The 22,859-nt window shown below is 36.4% G+C and overlaps 1 protein-coding gene across 2 annotated transcripts in view; it reads right to left on the reverse strand.

Annotated features, from left to right (window-relative positions):
• Positions 1–22,859, reverse strand: part of FOXP2 (forkhead box P2) — a 694,083-nt gene that overhangs the window by 140,770 nt on the left and 530,454 nt on the right. The gene's annotated exons all lie outside the window — the stretch shown is intronic.

A 22,859-nucleotide genomic window follows, 5' to 3' on the forward strand; every position in this document is an offset into this window, starting at 1 on the left:
TTAATCATACTCTAACTTGCCTAGCACAGAGGAACCTCTTTAGTGACCTTCCCTAAGAGTAGTAAGACAAATCATGATCTGTACCAGTGGAAGGAGGAACCACACTGATGAGACCAGGTATCCACTGAAGTATGGAAGGAACATTCATTAAAAAAATAAACGTAATGTGCAACTGTCTATAGTATATGTCTTTAATTGGAATGTCTATTCCAGCGCTGACCACCTAGAGAAAAGGTTACTCCCTGGCAGTGCTATAAACTGAAAATTCCAGCTTTTTTTTTAATGTTTGGACGTGTCTATTTCTAAAGATTCCCCAGAGCTATATAATAATTTAAATGCCAAAATTTCCAATCATACTGTCTCATGCCACAAAAACTTTAGTTCATGTGTCCTTAATGTCATTTATAAACCAGGCATAATAACTATGGCAAATCTAAACTAAACTGAACTGTGGTATGTTTCTTTGATTGGCTACTTGGCCTGAGTCAAGATTCACAGTACATAATTTTAGAAAGAAAACAACTGAGCTACATGGTTAAGCAAACACATTTCTTACTTTAGGTTAAATGATAGTTAGACTTATACTTCAGTTATTGGATAATCGTAGATAATATTTTTTCCCCATAAAGCCATGGTTTGTTTTAAATAGAATACTTTTCAGGGATATCTGGGAAGTAAAAGACAAAATTCTACTTTCAATTATCAAACAAATACTGAATTATATAGGAAGAGAGAATATAGATAAGCCATCTTATCTGACCCTCCTCCCTCCAAGTTGTATTTAACTAACCAAGTCAATTGTTTATTCTATTCTTAGAAATCTATAGAAATAGGCTAGTGGCCTATTTAAATGTTTAAAAAATAATTTTTATAAAGTTCTTCTGTTACACCTAACACAATTTTTTATTTTAAGGACAATTCCTATAATTTAGACCACACTGATGATTGACAACATTTACTTAGCATTCTCCTTCTAACAATCCTTCATATATCTGACGATAATTATTAAGTTTCTGCTCAGTTTCCTTTCCCCCTTCAGCTAAATAATTTAGATCCTTTCACCTTTTTTCCTCCTATGTCCTATTTTCTAACTATTCAATCATTTTATTGTTTTTCTTTGGACCCTCTCCAAGTTTTCTACATATTTTATTCAAAATTAAATGTCAGGCAATATTCCTATTGTGCCTTGTAAGTTACAATGAGATTTTTATGCATTTCTATTGTTTTATAGATGAAAAACACCAGGGAAGGAGAAAAGTCTATTACTCCTCACAAGATGGGCAAAATTTTGTTGAATTGCCAATGATTTACATTTCCATAGCATTTTTTGGTTTTGTTTCTGTTAGACCTCAAAGTGACATTCTTCTTAGAAGTGAATTTAGTGTGGATTTTATTTAGGATTGTTGTTAGCTTTAAGATCGAAGTTCCAATTAAAAAGGAAAGGGAGAGGATTTTAATTATGCATCAAATACAATAAGTTAAATATAAGTAAAATGAAAATACAAATCCAGTCCATTACATTTTTTCATTCAAAGACCACACTATCTTAAAAAACTTTTTCCTACACGTCAAAATATGAAAATAGGGAAAACTTAAGGAACTTGGATGTTTATTCTTGAATAGGTATTAAGAAATGAATATTACTTCAATTCCAAATTCTGTGTACTACTCCTTTCTCAATTTATATTTTAGTTGAGTTCTTTTAGTAGAACAGTAAAATACATTCTATAAGGAAGTAATTACATAAATGCCAAATTTCAGGACTGCAACTTCTTTTGAATAAATGAGGATTAAGTAGATAATACAAGATAAAACTTCAGTGAAAATGTTCAAAATTCACATGACTGCACAATTTAGCCACCAAACCAGATATGTACCTGAACAACATGAAATCTCCTTTATTTGGTAGGTGAGGAAATTTCAGAGCGAAGAGACTAGATCTCATTAAATCACAGAATCGAATCTCAGAGCTAAAAGAGACTTCAGAGGTCAACTTATCCAAATCATAGCTGGATAGAAATGGCTTCTACAACACTCTTGAACAGTGGTCATCCAGCCTCTACTGGAAGACCATCACTGAAAGTCAATCCATTATTTCGAAAGGTGGGCCATTACATTTTTGGACAACTCTAATTTATTTAAAAGGTTTTTCTCGTGCTAAATCAAGCTCTGCTTCTTTGCAATTCATTGCTCCTGGCTTTGCTCTCTGGGGATAAGACATAACTACTATGATATCCTTTCCAATGCTTGATAGCAGCCATCAACTCTATCCTCTAAGTTTTCATAATAAGGACAGGTAGTCCTAATTCTTTGGCCAAATCCTAGCATAGCATGAATTTAGTCATCTCACCACTTGAATCAGGATGCTCTTGATGTGCTCTGGCTAGTTGATGTTCTTCATTAAATATGGTGCCCAAGATCAAAATTGCCTTTTTTTACTACCATATTTTACTGACATTTTTATTGACGTAGATTATTTGTAGTGCAATAAGAATGCCATGTCTTCAGCTCCTCTATCCTGTACTTCTCCTGCCTGAATCTTTGAACCAAATTGAAGGACTTTATGTTCATCCCCATTAAAATTTTATTAGGTGCAGCCTATTCTTCTAACTTGTCTAAGCTTTTTTTGGGGGGTGTGGGAGGATGCTAATGCCATCATAAATGTATTAGCTAGTCATCTTTCAATCATCTTTTATCCAAATAACTGATAAAAATGCTGAATTAGGCCAAGGCCAACTACAAATTCTTGGGAGCGCTCTCGTACAGACCTCCATCCAATACGACACCAATACATGAATATCTGCTCTTTAGATTCATTACTTATCCAGTTCTGACTCTGACTGTCTCAACCTCTTCATCATATATACAAAGAGAACATGAGAAGTTTTATGAAATACCTTACTGACATCCAGGTATATTATGTTTAACATTCCACTAAGTTAGTAACTTTTTCAACAGGATAGTACGGAATGATCTGTTCTTCATGAAGCCATGCTAATATAATTTCCCCTTTTAGATGCTTATAAAACAACTTTTTACTAACAGGTTCTAGAATTTTGCCTGGATCTAAAGTCAAGCTCGCTGAACTAAAGTGGAACACTCTACCCACAGTACATACAGGACATACAGTAAGTGTTAGATTTGGAACTAAAACCCAGCCTTTCTGACTTGTAATGCTCTTCCTACTCCAACCTACAGCACAGATGTCATAATTGGAATATGGCAATCCTGTTCAAAAGAATGGGCAGAGGAATAGCACCATATGTAAGAAAAGTATATGCCTGTGGGGAAAATCTGTATCCTAAAGGTGGAAATTTAATGGACAATATTTAGATAAGTATAAAAGGAGAAAAAAAAGTAACTAATATTGTTGTGGAACAAGATTTTTTTTTAGTCTTATTCTTTTAGAGACATATTTTCCTATTATCACACTCAGAAAGATTTTAATAAACTTTTTTAGACAAAGAACCTTCCATTTTATTTGTCGCTTTGAAAACTAACTTTACATCCCTATGCACAAAGTTTATTAAAAATAAATGTTATAAAAGTAATGATGCCATAGAGATCAGGAGACTCTGTGGAATGTATAAGCCTTGTTTTTAAATCTGAAAGCGAAAATTTTAGGAGATAAACAGTTCAACTACAGCAGTAGCAAAAGTTTAGGTGATAGGCAAAATACAAAATTTAATATGGTCATGATGAAAAAGAATGTCTTTCGTTCATGTTAGGATAGTTTATGACCTGGACTAGCTTAACTAGTATCTTCTATAAGATAACTAATATCTGTATGTATCTATGACTATTTAAAGGAAAGATTTAAATTTTATATCTACATATTTATCTCCATAATTTGATTTTAAACTCTTTGAGGGCAGAGATTGTTAGTGTTCCACCCTAGAGTCTTAGGTCTACCAAAATACACTACTATATTAGGCATATGGTAGTATTAAATTAAGAGAAATTAAACTAAACATATTTTAGCAAAATGTTGATTAACCAAAACAGGAGTGGAATGATTAGGTGAACTGAATTTTCTGACATGCTGCTTTTTATTGCTTTGGAATGGGAGGTGTAATGCCTTGCCCTTCCACTAAGCTCTCACCAGAACAATAAGGGGGTGCTAATGAATCATACTAACTGTATTGAGGAGGATAGCTTTCTGCTTGTGAATAGGGCAGGACCCTCTTGATTCAAAACTGGCCACTCAGATGTGATAGAACCTGAAGTGCAGAAGATAAATGATATTGCCTCCAAGAGGCAAGTGCCAGGCAAGGAATAACACGAATAGGAATTTATTGTCTTATTTGAATGGAAGAAGTAGCCTGGACCATAAGACACCGATCTTCAAAGCTCATTTTCTCTTGCTTGTGCTCTTTGTTTTTCCTTTAAATGTGAGGAGCCTCACAGCGGCTGTTTCAGTTCCTTTGCCTGGTGAAGAGAAGAGAAGCTTGTTGTTTCTTCTCTCTTGGAAGCAGTAGAGCACACGGTGACTTCTTCTCCTTCTTGATGAGAAGAACGGAAGATTCAAGGAATGTTCATTGGCTCACCAAGAAAGAGAAGAAGAAGCCATCATGTCCTCTGTTGCTTTCAGGAGAACAGAAGAGAAACAACATTGCTGGGCATCGAACAGGTACTGATCTATTGTCATGCTCCACTCAGGAATAATTGGGTGCCTCACATTTTAATAATTACTATTCTAATTTTTCTTAGAAAAATGATTTTTATGTATTTGCATCTTTCCCCTGGTATACCATCTGGGCATGCGGTGGTATACTTAAAGGCTATGTACTTGGGCCTATCCTGCTTAATATTTTTTTCTCAAGTATGGATGAAGGTATAGAATTTATACAGGGCAGCTAGGTGGTGCAGTGGATAGAGTGCTGGGCCTGGAGTCAGGAATACTCATCTTCCTGAGTTCAAATCTGAGTTCAAATCTGACGCTAGCTGTGTGACTCTGAGCAAATCACTTAACCTTTTTTTGCCTCAGTTTCCACATCTGTCAAATGAGCTAGAGAAGGAACAGAAAACCATTCCAGTATCTTTGCCAAGAAAACCCCAAATGGGGTCATGAAGAGTTAAATACAACCGAAATGACTCAACAACAATAGAATTCATACTTATAAAATTTGCAGATGAAAGAGCTGAGATGCATAGGTGATAGGTTGGTTGATAAAATCAATAATTTAAAAAGCTGAAGTGATGGGCTAAATAAATCTGAAAAAAAAAAGAAATTTCATAGGGATGAATGTCAAGTTCTGAAATTAAGTTTAAACAAATCTGCTGTACAAATTTGAGCCAAAAGTATTCTACACCAACCACAGGAGCTAACATAATTTTACATTTTCTTGACAGAGATGCAATCTTTAGAACAAAGGAGTTAATAATTACATTCTATTATGCTCTTGGCAAACCATATCTAGAACACATTTTAAAAGCACTCAACAAACCAGATGGAACTAGGTGCCAGGGAGAAGTAGGGTGATGAAGGAAGGATCTAGAAACTATGTCTAGTATAGGCAATGGCTGAAGGCATTGGGGATGTTTAGTCTAGGGAGAAAGCTAAGTATCCACATGCCATGGAGTCCATGCTGGTTTTGGCTGTATAAATTGGAGAAAGAACAGAAAGAGAACTGGACTATGATTCAGAAAAGCAGGGACAGCCTTGGCTCCAATGCTAACTTCATGACTGTGGAAAAGTTACAATCTCTTTTAACCAGAGATTTCTTCTCTGTAAAATGGAGATAAGATGACGCCTCAGAGGATTCTAGGAAAAAATATGTTGTATGAATCATAAAATTACTGCACAAGTAATAACTCTTCAAATATTTGACGTGTTGGCAGCTAGATTGTTCAATGGATAAAGTACTGAGCCTGAAGTCAGGAAGACCTGAGTTTAATCCAGCTCAGATGCTCACAAGTTGTGTGACCTTGGGCAAGTCCTAAATTAAGTTTGCCTTAATCTACTAGAGAAGGAAATGGCAAACCACTCCAGTATCTTTGCAAAGAAAACCCCCATGGACAGTATGATCCATGTGGTCATGAAAAGTTGGACACAACTAAATGACTGAACAAGAACATGTAGAAAAGGGTTGAGATAGATTGTCTTTTTTTTAAATTAATTAATTTATTTTTAGTTTTCAACATTCACTTCCATAAGATTTTGAGTTCCAGAGATATATTTTCTTTAGATTCAAAAGGAAGAATGAGAACAAATTGGTTTAAGTTACAAAAAGTAGCCTTGTCTAAATATATTAGCAAAAACTTTCCAATAATTATTCATTCAAAAATGGAATGGGATTTATTGTAATGTGTTTGACTCCAATCATTAGAAATGTTCAAGAAGAAACTTATCAGGGGTGTTGTAGTAGAGATTCCTGCAGTCCGCAGGAGAATATAATAGTCAACAAGCATTTATTAAGTACTTAATGCATGTCAGGCAGTGTGGTAGGTGCTGGGGATACAAAGAAAGGCAAAAGGTAGTTTTTGCTCTAAAGGGTAAGACCGCAAAGGGTAAGACATAGCAAAAAACTATGTACATTCAAGATATATAATAATAGGTAGCACTCCTATAAAGCTTTAATGTTCTTTACAAATATTATACCACTTTATCTTTGCAACAATCTTGAGAGGTAGATGTTATTATTATCATCCCCATTTTAGAGAGGAGCAAACTGAGGCAAATAGAAGTTAAGTAAATTGCCCAGGGTCACAAAACTTGTAAATGTCTGAGGCAAGATTTGAACTCCAGGTTTCCTGACTCCCAGTCTAGTGCTCCATCTACTGTGCTACCTAAATAGGAAGTAGTCTCAGAGGGAAGGCACAGGATCTCTAAATTCCCTTCCCACTCTAAGATTCTATGATTCTTGTTTTCAATTTCTGTGGAAAAAGGTACTAGTTACAAATGTCCCATTTTTTATGTCAGTTTAAAATAATATCGTGATTCTCAAATCACTAACCAGGCATTTAATAATATTTCCATCATCAGCAATAAACATTTACTAAATATTCATTGGTGCATAAGGGGATGATAAGAGAGAATTCCGTCATCAAAGAAGGTACAGTCTTTTGCTGGCTTTTAAGAAACAATGGACTTTTTTTCCTGCTCACACATGTGGTTCATCAGTGTGTTCCTTGGCTTATCACCTGAGAATGTGCAGTCACACCAGTGGCAGAAGATATCAAGGTGGAAATCTTTCAGGCAATGGAACTGTCGGCATCAGAAGTGTGAAAATTTGTTAAGGAATTTCTCCTCTTTGAGCTATGAAAGGCTCGTGACTAACATGTACTGATGGGAGCTTGGTCTGAATTGATGAATAAAATGTGAAGTAGTAAGTTGTCCTTATCAATTAGCTAAAGCCTTTAAAAATCACTCCTTTATTAGCAAGTTGAAATATAATTCTAGAGAGCTCTTTAGGTGAAGAGTATTAGAAGAGTAGTGAGTTCTTAATCTTTATGCTCCATGCATATACACTGTGGACAATAAAAATTAACACGCACACGCAAGAAAAAATTCTCATAAGTATGAAATAATTAGTATGAAATGTTTAAAGAGCTATCCTGAATGGTTTCATGTTTATTTAGCAGTACTCTCTTCTTTAAAAGTAACAGTATGAACAGGATTAAAGAAACTGGCTATTAGTGTAACTGCTCTCTAAAATGTTCACACCTATAGTAAGATATGGTCTGAACCTGTAATTTCATCAATATAGGACTCCTATGGGAGGAACTCTACTCAAACAAGTTGGCATATTCTCTAAATTTTTTTTTAAACTTATCAGATTGCCTAGAACTCATAAGAGATAACATAGCCAATATGTGTGAGAGTTAAGACTTGAACCCAGGACTTGCTGGCTTTGAGGCCAACTCCCTGTACGTTCAATCAGGGATAGGGAACCTGTGGTGAGGCCACATGTAGCCCTCTAGGTCCTCAAGTGCAACTCTTTGACCTCAAGGCCCCTGCACTAAGCTATCTTGCTTTCTCCATGTGTTGTGTTTGTTGTTTTCAGTTGTGTCAGACTCCGTTGTGACCCAACTTGGGCTTTTCTCGGCAAAGATTAGAGTGGTTTGCCATTTCCTTCTCTAGCTCATTACAGATGAGGAAACTGAGGCAAACAGGGTTAAGTGCCTTGCCCAGGATCACACAACTAGTAAGTATCCAAGGCCAGATTTGAACTTGGAAGATGAGTCTTCCTGACTCTAGGCCCAGCACTCTATCCAGTGTACCACCTAGCTGCCCTAGGTACCTCTTAGCTCTCCAGGTAACCTTCATTATATTAAAAAGATTTAGGTACTGCCCCTGCCCCCACTTCAAGGTCAGTTCTTTATCCACTAGATAGTGCTGTCTCTCATACCAGGGTAGCTGACTTATAATATCTTAAAAAGTTATTTTACTCAGTGATTTCTTCCTCATTATATCAAATAACTTAATTTTCATAATAACATGATCTATATCCCATCGATTTATTAGAATTTATTAAGTGCCCATGGAAAAGTAATGTAGTACCTAACTATAATTTAATGAAATTATTTTAAAACATTACACTGGGGTATTGTGTTATTCTAAATGCTCAGTGTGGAGAGAGTTTAGAAATTCTCTATGAACAATTCATACTACTTTTGCTTTCTTCTGTCTAATGCTAGAGTTTCTAAACCAAAGTTTAGAAACCCTAGGGGACAGAGGAACTTCTAAATCTACATCATCTGAAACCTGTTTGGAAGTAGTCCATTTAATCCAATTGGCATGCAAACTCAGTCCTTTTGAGGCTTCCCTGGGCAATCAGCCAAACAATGGAGAAATCTGACCAAATCTAGGCTATCTTTCTAGGTTTGAGGAAAGTCAAAACCAACTTAGATAAAAAGGGTAATCTCTGATAAAAAGGTTATACAGGAGTAGCAAGAAGGAGCACTACAAAATAATTGGAAGTAGAAAATTTCCAAGACATACAATACAGGAATAGCTTGTGGTTTTAGGCTCTTCTAATTACCTGAGAATGAAAGGCAGCAGTGTCCTGGACTAAAGGTGAAGCTTGGGTTGAAGTCCTGACTGCCATTTTATTAGCTGAGTGACCTTGGATAAGTCTCAGAGCCTCAGTTTCCTCTTCTGTGAAATACAGGTAATGATATGTGTGTCTCACTTATAGGATCCTTGAGGGGAAAGCACTTTATTAACTGTAAAAGTGTGCTACTATTATGAGGACAGCTGTTCTGTTCAGATGACCTAAAATTATTGCAAAGAAGCTATTCTGGGACAAGAGAAAGCTGTATGTTTATACAGTGCTAGCTTGTAAGAAGGAAGAGAGCTGAATGAACCTAATCATGTGACTGAGGAAAGAAAATATTCTTTTAGGCTCAAGCTCTTATAGATAATACCTAAGTGATATAGGCAGTAACACTTCAAAATTACTCTGATGGAGAAGGACAGATGGGGTAACAAGGAAGGAAAAGAGAAATTTGATGACAAAGGAAGAGAGCAGAAAGAAGAGGAGGAAACAGGAAAGGAAAAAGATAAAGTGAAACTAAACTCATCATCTTTTCCCCCAAATCAGTTTCCTAACGGGCCTCTATGCTTTCAACCTAACCTACTCATTGCTGGATACTAAATTAGCCTTTCTGTCTGCTCATAAACTTGTCGCTCTTAGTCTCAAATATATTTCATGGGTTTTTCATTGCATACAGGACACAGTGCAAGTATCTTAGGCCAGCATTCAAAACCCTCCGCTATTTGTCTGCTACTTCTCCAAACTTATCTCTTCCTACTAATAAATCACCTTCCCTCTTCTGTAGCTTTGATTCTTGGGTAGTGATAGGGTCTAGACCTAGGATTCTACTTCTTGGCAAAGGGGATTTCCAGAAAAGGAAATTCTCTCTCTATCAATGCAGATTGGCACCTTATCTGAAATTTAATTTTAGAAAAATTGTCTAGGTCAATGGTGTCAAACTCAAATAGAAACTGGGGTTACTGAATCATATATATGGAGTCCCATGGGTTGCATATTGACTTGGAAAACCACACATGTTATATATTCCTTTTTTAATGAATTATTTTTGTTAAATATTTTCCAATTACATTTTACTCTAATTCTGGCCACACCTGGGCCTGCTGTGGGCCTAATGTTTGACACTTCTGGTCAAGGTCACTGAGAGGTTAAGTTATTTCTACAGTGTTCCACAGCCTGTATGTGTCAGAGATAGAACTTGAACCTAGGTCTTCCAGTTCTAGTCATTATCCCATGCTGCTTCTCCACCTCTGAAAATTTATCTACTTGGAATATTCTCCCATCTCCATCCTTCTAAGATTACCTATTTCCATAAAACCTTCCCTAACAGCTCCAGTCAGAAGTGGCCTCTCCCCCTCTGACCCCTGTAGCACTTAGAATCTTAGTTATAGATGTGAAAGGCACTTCAGAGTAGGTCGAGGTTAAGGATTCTTACTCTTTTTTGTGTCATGGACCCCTCAGGCAGTCTGAAGCTTATCAGTCTTTTGTTATAATGTTTTTAAATGCATAAAATACAATGCACAAGATTACAAAGGAAACCACTTATGCTGAAATAAACATCCCCTCCCCCAAATCACAGATCTCCTGAAATCTATCCATGGAGTCCTTGGACCCCAGCTCCTGGTCTAAATCAACTTTCAACCAAACCATGAATCTGGTCTACCTTGTGAACTTCCAAGCTAAGACCTATAGCAGTGAAGGTGAAGAAATCGCCATCCAAAGGAGCCGATCCATTTTCTTTTGATAGCTCTACCTGCTGATAAAATTTTTCTTACTCTCTAATGTGATCTCATCAATATGGATTCTCTTTTCTATTCATCCTGTGCAACTTATCTATAGTTTTACCATACACCCTCCACAAAAGGTTCTTCCAATATGCTGAGGACTCTACTCTTGGTTTCTTAATAATAATAATTCTAACAACAAAAAATGGACATTTACAAAGCACTCTGCAGAGACTTCACAAAATCATCATGTTTGATCCTTACAACAATCCTGTGGTATACATTTTATAAATATAGGATGGATAGATGATAGACAGAAAGATAGATATAGATACAGGAAATGGAGGGTTGGAGAGATTAAGTAATTTGCTTGTGGTCAAACAGTTTAACTAAGTTTCAGACATTGTATTTGGAACTAGGTCCTCCTGACTCAGATTTAGCACACTGCCTCTTCCTGATATTCCATTCCATGGATTGCCCATTTGTTATTCTCTGCTCTTGCTACATTAACTAACCCCAACTGATGCTCTGGTCATTCTTTTGGGCCAATTTTTTGCTACATATTCCCTCTTCCTGGGGATGCTCCAGATCAACAGATATTGTGGTTTGCCCTGCCCTTTCTGGGGTCTTAACCCTCTTAACTCATCAACTCTAGTCGTGATACTTGCGCCATCTGGATCAGAAGAACACATTAAATGGCCCACTATATTCAGCAAGCTCCAGACAGGCTTCACCTTCCATCCTGGACATTTTCTTGACCCTCTACCTTGCCTGCAAATTATACCCCGTCTCCCCCCAGCCATCAGCTTTCCAGGTCTGGACGCTAATATATTAAAGTCATATTAATAATGTCACTTCAAATTAGTACTGCCACTGACCCTGAAATCCCTTTACTCACCATGTCTGTGACTTCCCAAACCAAAACGCCCCTCTTTATCCCCTACTCCCCAATATGCATTATATAGGCTAATTCAATTAAAGCATCTCTTCATTTGTCTTGGTTTCAAGTCTCTGTTAACCATTTTTCTTTAAGCCCTTATAATCAGAAGATTATTTTCCCTAATGGAAAATAAGAAATGACATTTTTACAGTGTTTTAAAGTTTTCAAATTGTTTTACATAGTTTATCTAATTTGAGCCTCACAATACCTCTGTGAAATGATATTATAGTAGTAAAAGATAACGACCTGAGGTTTAGAGAGTTGTTGCCCATTGTTACACAGTTAATGTGTGTCAAATGTGGGATTTAGACTTGAGTCTTCCTGAAAGCAATTCCAGCTCTCTAAGTCACAAAGCTATGTTGCCTTCCTGAAATAGAAACAAATTAAGAGTTGAATAATCTTGCTTTCTTCAATCAACTTTTATAATCTTTTAATCCACCTTGAGCAATGGGTCCCATACCTTTCTTTCTGTCCTGGATACACCTTTCAAAAAATCTTTTTTGTCATCTTTAGCATTCACTAAAAACTTCAGCTTATGCTTCTGGCATTACCTTCTGATATTATTTTTATTCTTTGCTACTTGAGTATTTATTCATCCACATTTAGGCTATTACTTCCATCTGAAATCTGAGCTTGGTGATCAGTTCCCTGTGCAGACTAATCAGTTTCTTTAAATATTTCTTCCTTCCCTTCATTTGTAACTATTCAGTAAGAATTTTACTGTAGAAAGACTTCCAGTCCCCTTGAGTCGACTACCTTTATAGAGACTCAATACATGAGAATTCTTGCCTGTCCTATCTCGTCTTTGAAATCTACTTTCCTGAAGTCTAGAATACTCTGTTAGACTCTACCTGGTTTTTCCCTCCTCATCAATCACAAACTTAAAAATATCATGGCCACTAAATCTCAGGGTTTTCATCATTTCCACTTCACTGACCAGCTTCTCTTTATGGCTTGGAATTAGGTCCAGAATAGGCATTTCCTTATGTATTTTCTCTACTTTCTGAAAAAGGAAATTGCCAAAAAGGCAAAAATATATCAGTTATTAACTTAATACAGGGCATTAACACATGCCTATAGGTTAAAATTCAACACCACCACTCTATCCCACTTCCGTACCAGCTTTATAGTATGTATGTCAAGAATCTGTTAACCATTTTCTTTGACTGACCTAGAGGTCTATAAAAAAATCTAAGAGATAGATGTCTTCTTGAAGGATACCTCTTTTATGTGATCTATTCTTTTCCTACAAGATTCATCATTTCTTTGCTATTTTCCACCCACAAGATGCATAATACCAAGTATCAGAGATACCTATAAGGTCATTATTTGCTTCCATACATGTATGTATGTATGTATCTATCTATCTAATAACTATATATCTCTGCTATCTATTTATCTACTGATAAAGTCTCATTTGAGCTATTTTTACCTCACTTTACAGAAGATGAAAATAACCCTGACAAAGATTAAGTGATTTTTCTAGGGTCATACAACTAGTAAGTGTCTGAGGTAACATTTGAAATGAGGTTTTCCTGACTCCAAGCCCTGGACTCTATCCAATTATTCCACCTAGCTTCCACTTCTGCTTTTCGCCAATACCACGCAGACATTTGAAACCTTGAGTATCACTTGCCCATCCCGACAGTCACTCTCTATTGTGAATTACTGTGTAATCTTTTTGCCTTTACAGTATGTGCTTTAACATCTACATTTCAATTTCATCTAAAAAACATCGATTAAGTGCCTAGGATATGCAGAGTCTTGTGCTAAGTGCTGGCTATTAAATCACTACTAGTTGTGAATTGATCCAATCATTTTGGAGAGCAATTTGGAACTATACCCAAAGGGTTATAAAAATGTGCATAGCCTTTGACCCAGCAATAGTACTTCTAGGGCTGTATCCCAAAGACACCATAAAAATAGGGAAAGGACCCACATGTACAAAAATATTTATATCAGCTCTTTCTGTGGTGGCAAAGAATTGGAAATTGAGGGGATGCCCATCAATTGGGGAATGGCTGAACAAGTTGTGGTTATATGAATGTAATGGAATGTGCTGTAAGAAATGATGAGCAAGTGGACTTCGGAAAAACCTGGAAAGACTTGTATGGACTGATGCTGAGTGAAATGAGCAGAAACAGGAGAACATTGTACACAGTAACAGCCACATTGTGTGATGACTAACTTTGATAGACTTAGCTCTTCTCAGCAACACAAGGCTCTAAGACATTTCCAAAAGTCTCATGATGGAAAATGCTATCCACATCCAGAAAAAGAGCTATGGAGTCTGACTGCAGATTGAAGCATATTATTTGCTCTTTTTTTTCCCTGTTCTGTTTCTTCTTTCTTGTGGTTCCTCCTATTGGTTCTAATTCTTTACAACACAACTAACGTGAAAATGTTTAACAGGAATGTGTAAGTAGAGCATATACCAGATTGCATGCCATCTTGGGAAGGGAAGGCAGTGAAAATTTAAAACTCAAAAGCTTACGGAAGTGATTGTTGAAAACTAAAAATAAAGAAATTAATTAAAAAACAAACACTACTACAAGAACAAGACAACCTCTGTCCTGAAAGAGCTTACACTCATTTACTACATGCAGGCCCTTGCCCTCAGAGTCAATCAATCACCAAGTATTTATCATGCCCTTGTTTTGTGTCAGACACTGTGCTAAGCACTAGGGATACAAATATAAAGATTAATTACACTTGCCCTCAAGGAGTTTTAATTTTATGGAGGAGAAGGGAAAACAGGAGAAGGGAAAACAACACATACATAAAAATATATGTGAAATATAGACTGAATAAATATAATGTTGTCTCAGTCAGAGGAGGCACTGGCAGCTGGTGAGTGAGACAAGAAAGGCCTCATGTGGGAAGGGTCATCTGAGGGAAGATTTGGAGGAAGCTGAGAATTTTAAGAGGCAGATGTGAGGAAAGAGTGAATTTCAGGCATGGGGAAGAACCAGCGCAAACGGAGACCAGAGGTGGAATGCCTTTTCATGAAGAACAGCATAAAGGCCATTTTGGTTAGACTACAGAGTACATAAAGGGGAGTAATGTATATATATAATTAGGCAGGTATATATACCGGCCTCTATGTAAACAGGTAGATTGGAGCTTACATATTGTAAAGCTCACATACTCAGCTTCATATTATGAAGGACTCTGAATTCCAAACATAGGAGTTTACATTTTATCCTAATGTTGTCAGTTTTCACTTTGGTAGCTATGTGGAAGCTGGACTAGAGAGCAAAAGAGATGGTAGGCAGAGAGACCAATTAGGAGGCTACCACACTCTAGATGAGAGGTGATTAAGGTCTACTAGGTAGAGATATGAGAGAAATGTTTTGGTGGTAGAATTTACAAGATTAGGCAACTGGCTGCATGTGCGGGGAAAGGGAGAGTCAAGAATCAAGGACGACTTAGGTTGTGAACCTGGCTGACTAGAAGGGACCTTCGTGCCTTGGACAGAAAGAGGGAAGTTCAGAAGAGGAGTAGATTTGGGGAGAAAGACAGTGAGTTCTGTTTCAGATATGTTAAGACTCAGATGCCAGTGGGACATTGGGTTTGAAATGTTAAAAAATCAGCTGGTGACACAGGGCTAGAAGTCAGGGGAGAAAGTGACTAAAGTTAGATAGGTTAGTCTAGGCATCATCTACAGAAGAGATGAAAACTGAACTCAGGGGAGCTTATGAAATTACAAAGACAGAGTGTAGTGTGAGAAAGGACAGAATCTCTTCCCACCCCCTTTCATCTCAACTTGGATTTCTGAATATACATTTAAAATTAAACATGATCAAAAGCGAACTCATTATCTTTCACTCTAAATCCTCCTAATCACTCCAAAATTCCCCATTATTTTTTAGGGTACCACCATCCTCCAACTACTTCAGGCTCCCCACCCAGGTGTCATCCTTGACTTCTTACTATCTTTCACCTATCTTATCCAATATCTTGCCAAGGGCTTTAAATTTTATCTTTGCAACAAATCTTGAATACACTCCCTTCTTTCCTGGTATCACAATTGCCATGGTGCAGGCTTTCATCATATAATGCTTGGACTACTATTGCATAGCCTGCTGGTTTGTCTGCCTGCCTCAAGTTGTCCCACTCCAATCCATCCTCCATTCAGCCACCAAAATGATTTTCCTAAAGTACAGGTCTGACCATATCATCCACTCCCTACTCAATGAACTCCCCTCCCTCTCACCTCCAGGATCAAATATAAAATGGTCTGTTTAGCATTCAAAGCCCTTTATAACCTAGCCTTCCGCCACCTACTGCCTTTCCAGGTTTCTTACACCTTATTCCGCATATGTACTCTTTGATCCAATAACATTGGCCTCCCTGCTATACCAGAACTATTACACACTCCACCTCTTGGCTCCAGGAATTTTCTCTGGCTGTTCATCATGCTTGGATTGCTCTGCTTCATTATCTCCATTCTGTGGCTTCCTTCAAATCCCAACTAAAATACCTTCTTTGACAGGAAAAATTTTCTGACCCCTCTTAATTCTAGTGCTTTATTTCACTTAATTATTTCCTTTCTATCCTGCAGATAGCTTTTTGTACATATTTATTTGCTTGTCTTCGCCACCATTAGATTGTGAACTCCTTGAGGGCAGGGACTGTCTTTTACCTCTTTTTGTATCCCAAATGCTTAGTACAGTGCATGGGCAAATAGTAGAGATGCTTAAGAAATACTGAATGAATTTCAAGTTTTTTAAAAATAAAATCTACCTTCTAGGCAAATATCCCCTTCTCCAAGAAGCTTTTTCTGACCTCTCCAATTGGTAGTAGGTGACCCTCTTCAGATCCCAAATAGCTTTCTGTATCTCTTTTTTGCAATTACCATGCTTTGTCTTGGTAACTAAAATTTGTATCTTGCCTAAGACCTAACACAGTGATCTGTATACAACAGTGCATAATAATTATCTGTTGAACAGAATTCTTATTGGTCCTCATTAGGCCTATTCTGTGCTTAGCCAACAACAAAAAACATTTATTATGCACCTACTGTGTACCATACACTGTGCTAGGTGCTGAGGATCCAAAGACAAAAATGGAATACTCTCTAATTTCAAGCTTATATTCTACTGAATGAGGGGTCAACAACACAGACAGAGAGAAGTAGATATAAAATGTACAAAAATAAATAAAATTGTAGGGGCACAGAGAGAACCAATAAATGGGGAAATCAAAAAAGGTTCCTTATAGCACTTATGCTGAGTCTGGAGGGTAGCCAAGGGTTCCAAGAAGTGGAGATTAGGAGGGGGAGCATTCCTGGCATAGGGGTAGCCTAGACAAAGACATGTATAGAAATGGGAGTTGGAATGTCATGTAGAAGGAAGGGCAAGTAGGCCATATGGATTAGAATGTATAATGTGGGGGGAGGGAGTTGGGATCCAGTGCATGGGGCAAGTGATATATAATCAGTTTGGAGAAGAGGCTGGAGCCAGAATGTGAAAGCCTTTAAATACCCCAAGAGGTGTTTATATCTTATCCTAGAAGCAAAAAAGAGCCCTATCAGACTCACATCCTGAGTCATGATCCAATAGAAAGCCAGAATACATTTTCCCATAGCAGTTTCTTAGTCAGTTGGTTTCCAACATTCTAATTTTTCTTCTGAACCCCTATATTCATTTGGGTAAATTGGCAGTAGTGAGGAAAAACATCACGTATTGCCTTTATCTGTCACATGGATTATCAAACATCTATGTTGTCTTAGTTTATCTGTAGGTAGTGTGTGTACATCTGTGTGTGTGTGTCTAATTCCCCCACCTAGATGGTAAGTTAAGGCAGGGACCAGGTAAATCTCCTACTGCAGTGACTAATTTACATTTATAATAATTTACATCTATAATGCCCATATTTGTGTCAAGTGGATGACTGTTAAGTGTAAGACATCACTACTTGTGCCCTCCCCCCTCCTCACCTATGAATAAAAACCATTGTTATGTTTTCTAGTTATGCTTAGGTATGTCACAGAGAAAACATGTGAAAGTGTGGCTGAGGACAGGCAGCAGTGCTACAATGTACTTCATGAATTTTCAAAATGCTCAAATTTGATAATTTACAAGAGCTAATTGGCCCCATCACATCAATTCAGGGGCATTTGTTTCTACTGCTATTCCTTTCCACCTACATTGTCAGAGGCAAATGGCTGTTTGCAGAAATTTCAGTTTGAAAAGGCCCTAATACTGTGGCATCCTTGCAAACCTATTACTTCACAATTCCTGTTTAGAAATGTTCTGACAATAACAGATGAAAACAAGCATATGACAATTCTTGGGTGTAAGCTTCGAATAAATAATTTTCAAAATAAATCAACAAACAAGAAACAATGTATGTTTTTAAAAATAAAACCCTATATTATTTATTGTGAATTTCTCACATTTGTGGAAAAATGTAAAAACAAAGAAGTAGAAGTCAATTATTATTTCTAATTTTTCCTAACCACAGCAGGGGTGGAAAGAGCTATGGATGTGAAGCCAAAAATTCCAGGTTCTAATCCCACTTGTCCCACTAACTACCTTCTTAGCCTTGGACATATCACCTAATCTCTCTGAGCTTCCTCCTCATCCCTATGATGTACGAGTTGGACTAGATGGCCTGGAAGGTCTCTTCCAGACCTAATTATAGGATGTTGTGAAATTTGCTACATAACCTAATTGACACTGCTTTAAACATCTGTTAATGGAAGGATAGTCTGAGGACTAGGATGAGAAATTTGTCCACCTAATCCCCTCATTTTCTAGATGAGGAAATTAAAGTCAAGCGAAGTGAACAGGTTTGCCTAAGGTCACACATGCAGAGGTACTTAGTTACTGAGAAAGAAACAGAACTCAGGTAGTCTTACTCCCAGTACAGTGACCTTCTACACTGGCCTACACATTAGCTTCTGGTGTTATGCACAAATGTTGGTCCTCCCATCCTCACTGTTGAGGTAGAAGATTCCTCTTTCATGTAACTGCACAAACAAGACTGCTATTGTTTGATTTGTATTTTCAAATAATCCAATTGTATAGCTGTGGCTATTGTGCCCTGGAAGTAGCTCACAAATGATCAGTCAGAAGAGATTAAGTAAGGGTACTTACTGACTTTTTTTGGGGGGGGATACAGAGGTTGTCATATATGCTGCATTTACCCAAATAACAAAATATTTTTTAAAATTTATTTTACATAGAAATCACTTATTCTTATGAGGATACAAACTTATGAAAATACAAACAAAGTGCTCTGTAAATGTTAGCTATTCAATTTAGTTTTAGAATTACTTAAAATCATTTCACAAATTATTTCTCATTTCTCCATAGTGGTATATGGAGTTTACTTTTAATTGGCAGGGTGAGGTGAGGCATGAGTGATAGTGGAAGCACTATCCAAAACTGGGGTATGTGGTATTCACATTTTAATACTGATGACTAACATACATAGAGGCAAAATAATCCTTCCTATGCTTAAATTTTCTAATAGCCAATTTTTAAATTACCTCAAAGCAATAAACAAAGCTACTGCAGTTTAATAATATGCCACATAAATGCATATTTGAAAAATAAGGTCAGTATTTAGTGGGCTTCATGCTTTAATTCTAAAACATATTTTTTGACATGGCATTTTGTCATAAAGCATATCTCTGCTAAAACTAAAAGTAACATATAGCTAATAATAAGTTGATATTCAATAAGTAACAAGGGTTTAACACTCTTAACCAGAAAGGTTAAGATGGCCACTAATTAGTTTATAACAAAGAAAAAAAGTCATATAATTTTAGTACTCAAAGGGGCATTAGTGACCATCTATTCCAACTGCCCATTTTACAAAGGAAAAGTGAAGCCCAGAGAGGTTACCAAGGTCCTACAACCAGCTAGTGGCAGAGCTGGGACTAGAACCCAGGTCTCCTGGCTCCCAGTCCAGTGTGTTATAGCATACCATACCTGAAGTCATGTTTTCCCCTATAAGACAAAAGTATAATGTAAAATAATAATAATGCTCAGAGTGCATATTTCATTACTTCTTATGAAGGATGGAGAGCAGGATGTATTATTATAAGAGGGAATACCTTCAATGAAGGAAGTTATTACAGTGCTAGAAACTAGAACTCAACTAATATAGCAAAGCAATAGCATTTACCTTAAATTTACGTCTCTGCTCTGCACAGCTGTTGAAGAACCACAAGTCTGCTCATGGCTGAAAATGTAACAAGAACAATAATGCGACCAGTTTTCATACCTAGGCTAAATTAAGTAGATTCTTCAATGGCTAGAAAATTGGCAATGTCTCTAATAAAAGGGTGTGTGTGTGTGTGTGTGTGTGTGTGTGTGTGTGTGTACACATACACACAAACACATTTATATATATATAATTTCCCAGACTTTCAATATCTGGGTTATTTTGTCTTTGTTTTATTTTGTGTGTGTGTGTGTGTGTCCTCATGTATGTTTTCCCTTATTTATCATGCCTTACCTAGAAATTATTTTTTAGAAAGTGGGAACAATTCCACACTCTAATTGGCCACCTCTCCTTATCGTTACTCACCACGATTATATTTTCTCTAAGAGAGATAACAACCAATAGGCCAAAGAAAAGAAACAAATAAAAATATCAGATACTGCCATCTTGAGCCCTTATTAATGCAACATGTTTGCTACACTACACAGGCAGGAAAATAAAAACGAAACATCTGGCAATATTTAGGCTAATATCAACTCCCATTTACATCACACTCTATTATTCATCAATATGTCATTAATCTATGTGCCTACTGATTGGAACTATTCAATTGGTTTATCAGTGTAATGAATATACTATGCAAACATATTTCAAATACAGTCAGATAGCTGTGCATGAAAGCAAAAGCATTACTACAATTGACCCTCAAGCTTATCAGATATGATGGTTTTCTCTTTCTATTTTGCATAAGACATGCCAATATTCCTAACATTTCCAACACTGAACCCTGAAAAAATGTAAATGAAAAAGTACTAGTAAATCAAGAAAAAAATACCAGGAATAACCTTGACACCAGATAATTCTAAATTTGGCCCTAACTATGACAGAAGTCTGAAAAATATTGCATTCAAGTATAAACTATTAATCCTTTTGAGGGTCTATTTTCTGGTGGCCTAAGCCATTTCGATGTAAAGCATAAGTTTTATCTACCTTTCCCTTCAGCTTTTATAAAATAATTATCTTTTCAAAGAGGTTTTTCATGAGAAACACATAAAGACTGTTTTGGATCACTACCCAAATTCTTCTAAGAAGTTCCCAGGAGGTCACCTAGAAGGTATGCTGTCTGTGAAACCCAGTAAAAACTTCCATGGCCTGTTAACACCAAACATCTTGCCTTTGCAAAACTGGAGAAAAGAAATGTTGAAACTTTCTCCGTCAAAATCTCAAACTATAATTAGTTAATACACTTTGTTGGTTATCGAAATCTCCACAAAGGCAGGCTGGACTCTTTGTTCAATAGTTGAGAGGGATAGGGGAGGGAGAAATCATGTTATAATCACGTAAGAAGTTAATGAGATGTTACTTTTGAATTAACTGGTAAAAATATTTAATAAAAAGATACATTGGCCTTTCTTTCTGAGCATAGTGGAAAAATTGTGCAACTTGTTCCAAATAGTGTACATGGGAGGTGCAATTATTAGTATAACCTAACACCCCCATTTGACAACATATGTGTGAGCTAATGTAAAATGTCATTAGGTTTTTATTAGACTTATAATCCAGTCCCAAACTGTCTCCAGTTGCCAAGATAGTCAACTGTTTTGAAATACTAGGAAATTAAATGCATATAATAATACTATAATTATCATATATTTTGTTGGGGCAAATATATCATGTTACACTACTTTTAAATTCTTATTCATTAAAAACCAATTTCTATATCCATGAAAATATGATTCATGATTAAGAGTTCATACTAAAATAATAAAAAAGAGCTATAATTTTTAAATCTGCACTAAGAAAATTTCAGATTAATATGTATTATAAGTGAAACAATGCAAAGCTTTGTATTAATAGCAAGGAACAGAAATAGTTAAACTCCTAAAAATTATTTGCAAAGTATTTAAACACTCTTTTCATAATAACATAAAACAGAATATAATCAGGAACTTCTGCCCCAACATTCATTTATACAAACTTTGTGCACATATTATTTCACTGAGCAAAAATTTCCTCCATTTACGCCCATTAAGCAATATCTATTGCAAAATAATATATCCAAATGCTAGAATGATACTATCAAAAACCATCTCCCACAGACCTCTTTTCCCTTCAAACAAGAAATAATGTCACTCTAATAAAGCCAAGTCATTCACTTCCAGACACAGGAACCCAACCTCATGTAACCAGCAATGCTGAAACTCCCACTGAGCCTACATTTGAAAAGGAAGTTGCAGTTTTTAAATACCCTAATTCATGTATTTGTCATTAAACATGGTAAAGTAGAATCAACAATAAGGTTCTCTTTTAATATTGCTCTGAACCAGTTCTCTTTTGATCCCCTGTTTTTCAGTGACAACTTTATTTCTCAGGTATACTACACCTACATGTGAATGAAGATTTCCTTCCCTTAATCTCAAACCTGGGTCTTCCAGAACATTTCATTTCCCTGCTGGAGGACACAATCAAGTCCCTTCTGAAGTTGCACTGAGGATAGGTAATTCAATTGGTTGCTTTTATATAAATGGAGCTGTATTTTACCATTCCCATGTAAATTGCATGGATGGCTTTCCTATGTGTAATCTGAGAACTGGGTTAAAATATTACCATTATTGTCACTGCTGGGTTTTATTATTTTTTAGGTGGGGTTGAGGTGCTGGAGAGGATAAAGTAGATCACCACAAAGTTCCTGCCTTTTTCACACATATGAAAAGTAATTTGTGGAGAAACAAACAAATCATGAAAAAAAAAATCTTTAAAATTAGGTTGTTTCAGGAAAGTTTCACATTTGGCAAAAATAACATACTGTTGTATTTCAGACTCAGAAAAGAAAACCATATGAGGTTTGTTCCCAAAGAAAATATATTCTCATCTCAAATTCATTTGGGGACCATAAATTTAATCATGTTTCCAGGCACTCTCAGTGGTTTCTGGATTGTGTAGATCAGTGGTCTATAATTCCATGCCACACAAAAACTAAACCCCAGAAGGTACCTCTCAGGAGCCCTCTAACCTACCAAC

Source organism: Vombatus ursinus, unplaced genomic scaffold (genome assembly GCF_900497805.2).
Source record: "Vombatus ursinus unplaced genomic scaffold, bare-nosed wombat genome assembly UNPS02014830.1, whole genome shotgun sequence".
Lineage (NCBI taxonomy): Eukaryota > Metazoa > Chordata > Mammalia > Diprotodontia > Vombatidae > Vombatus > Vombatus ursinus.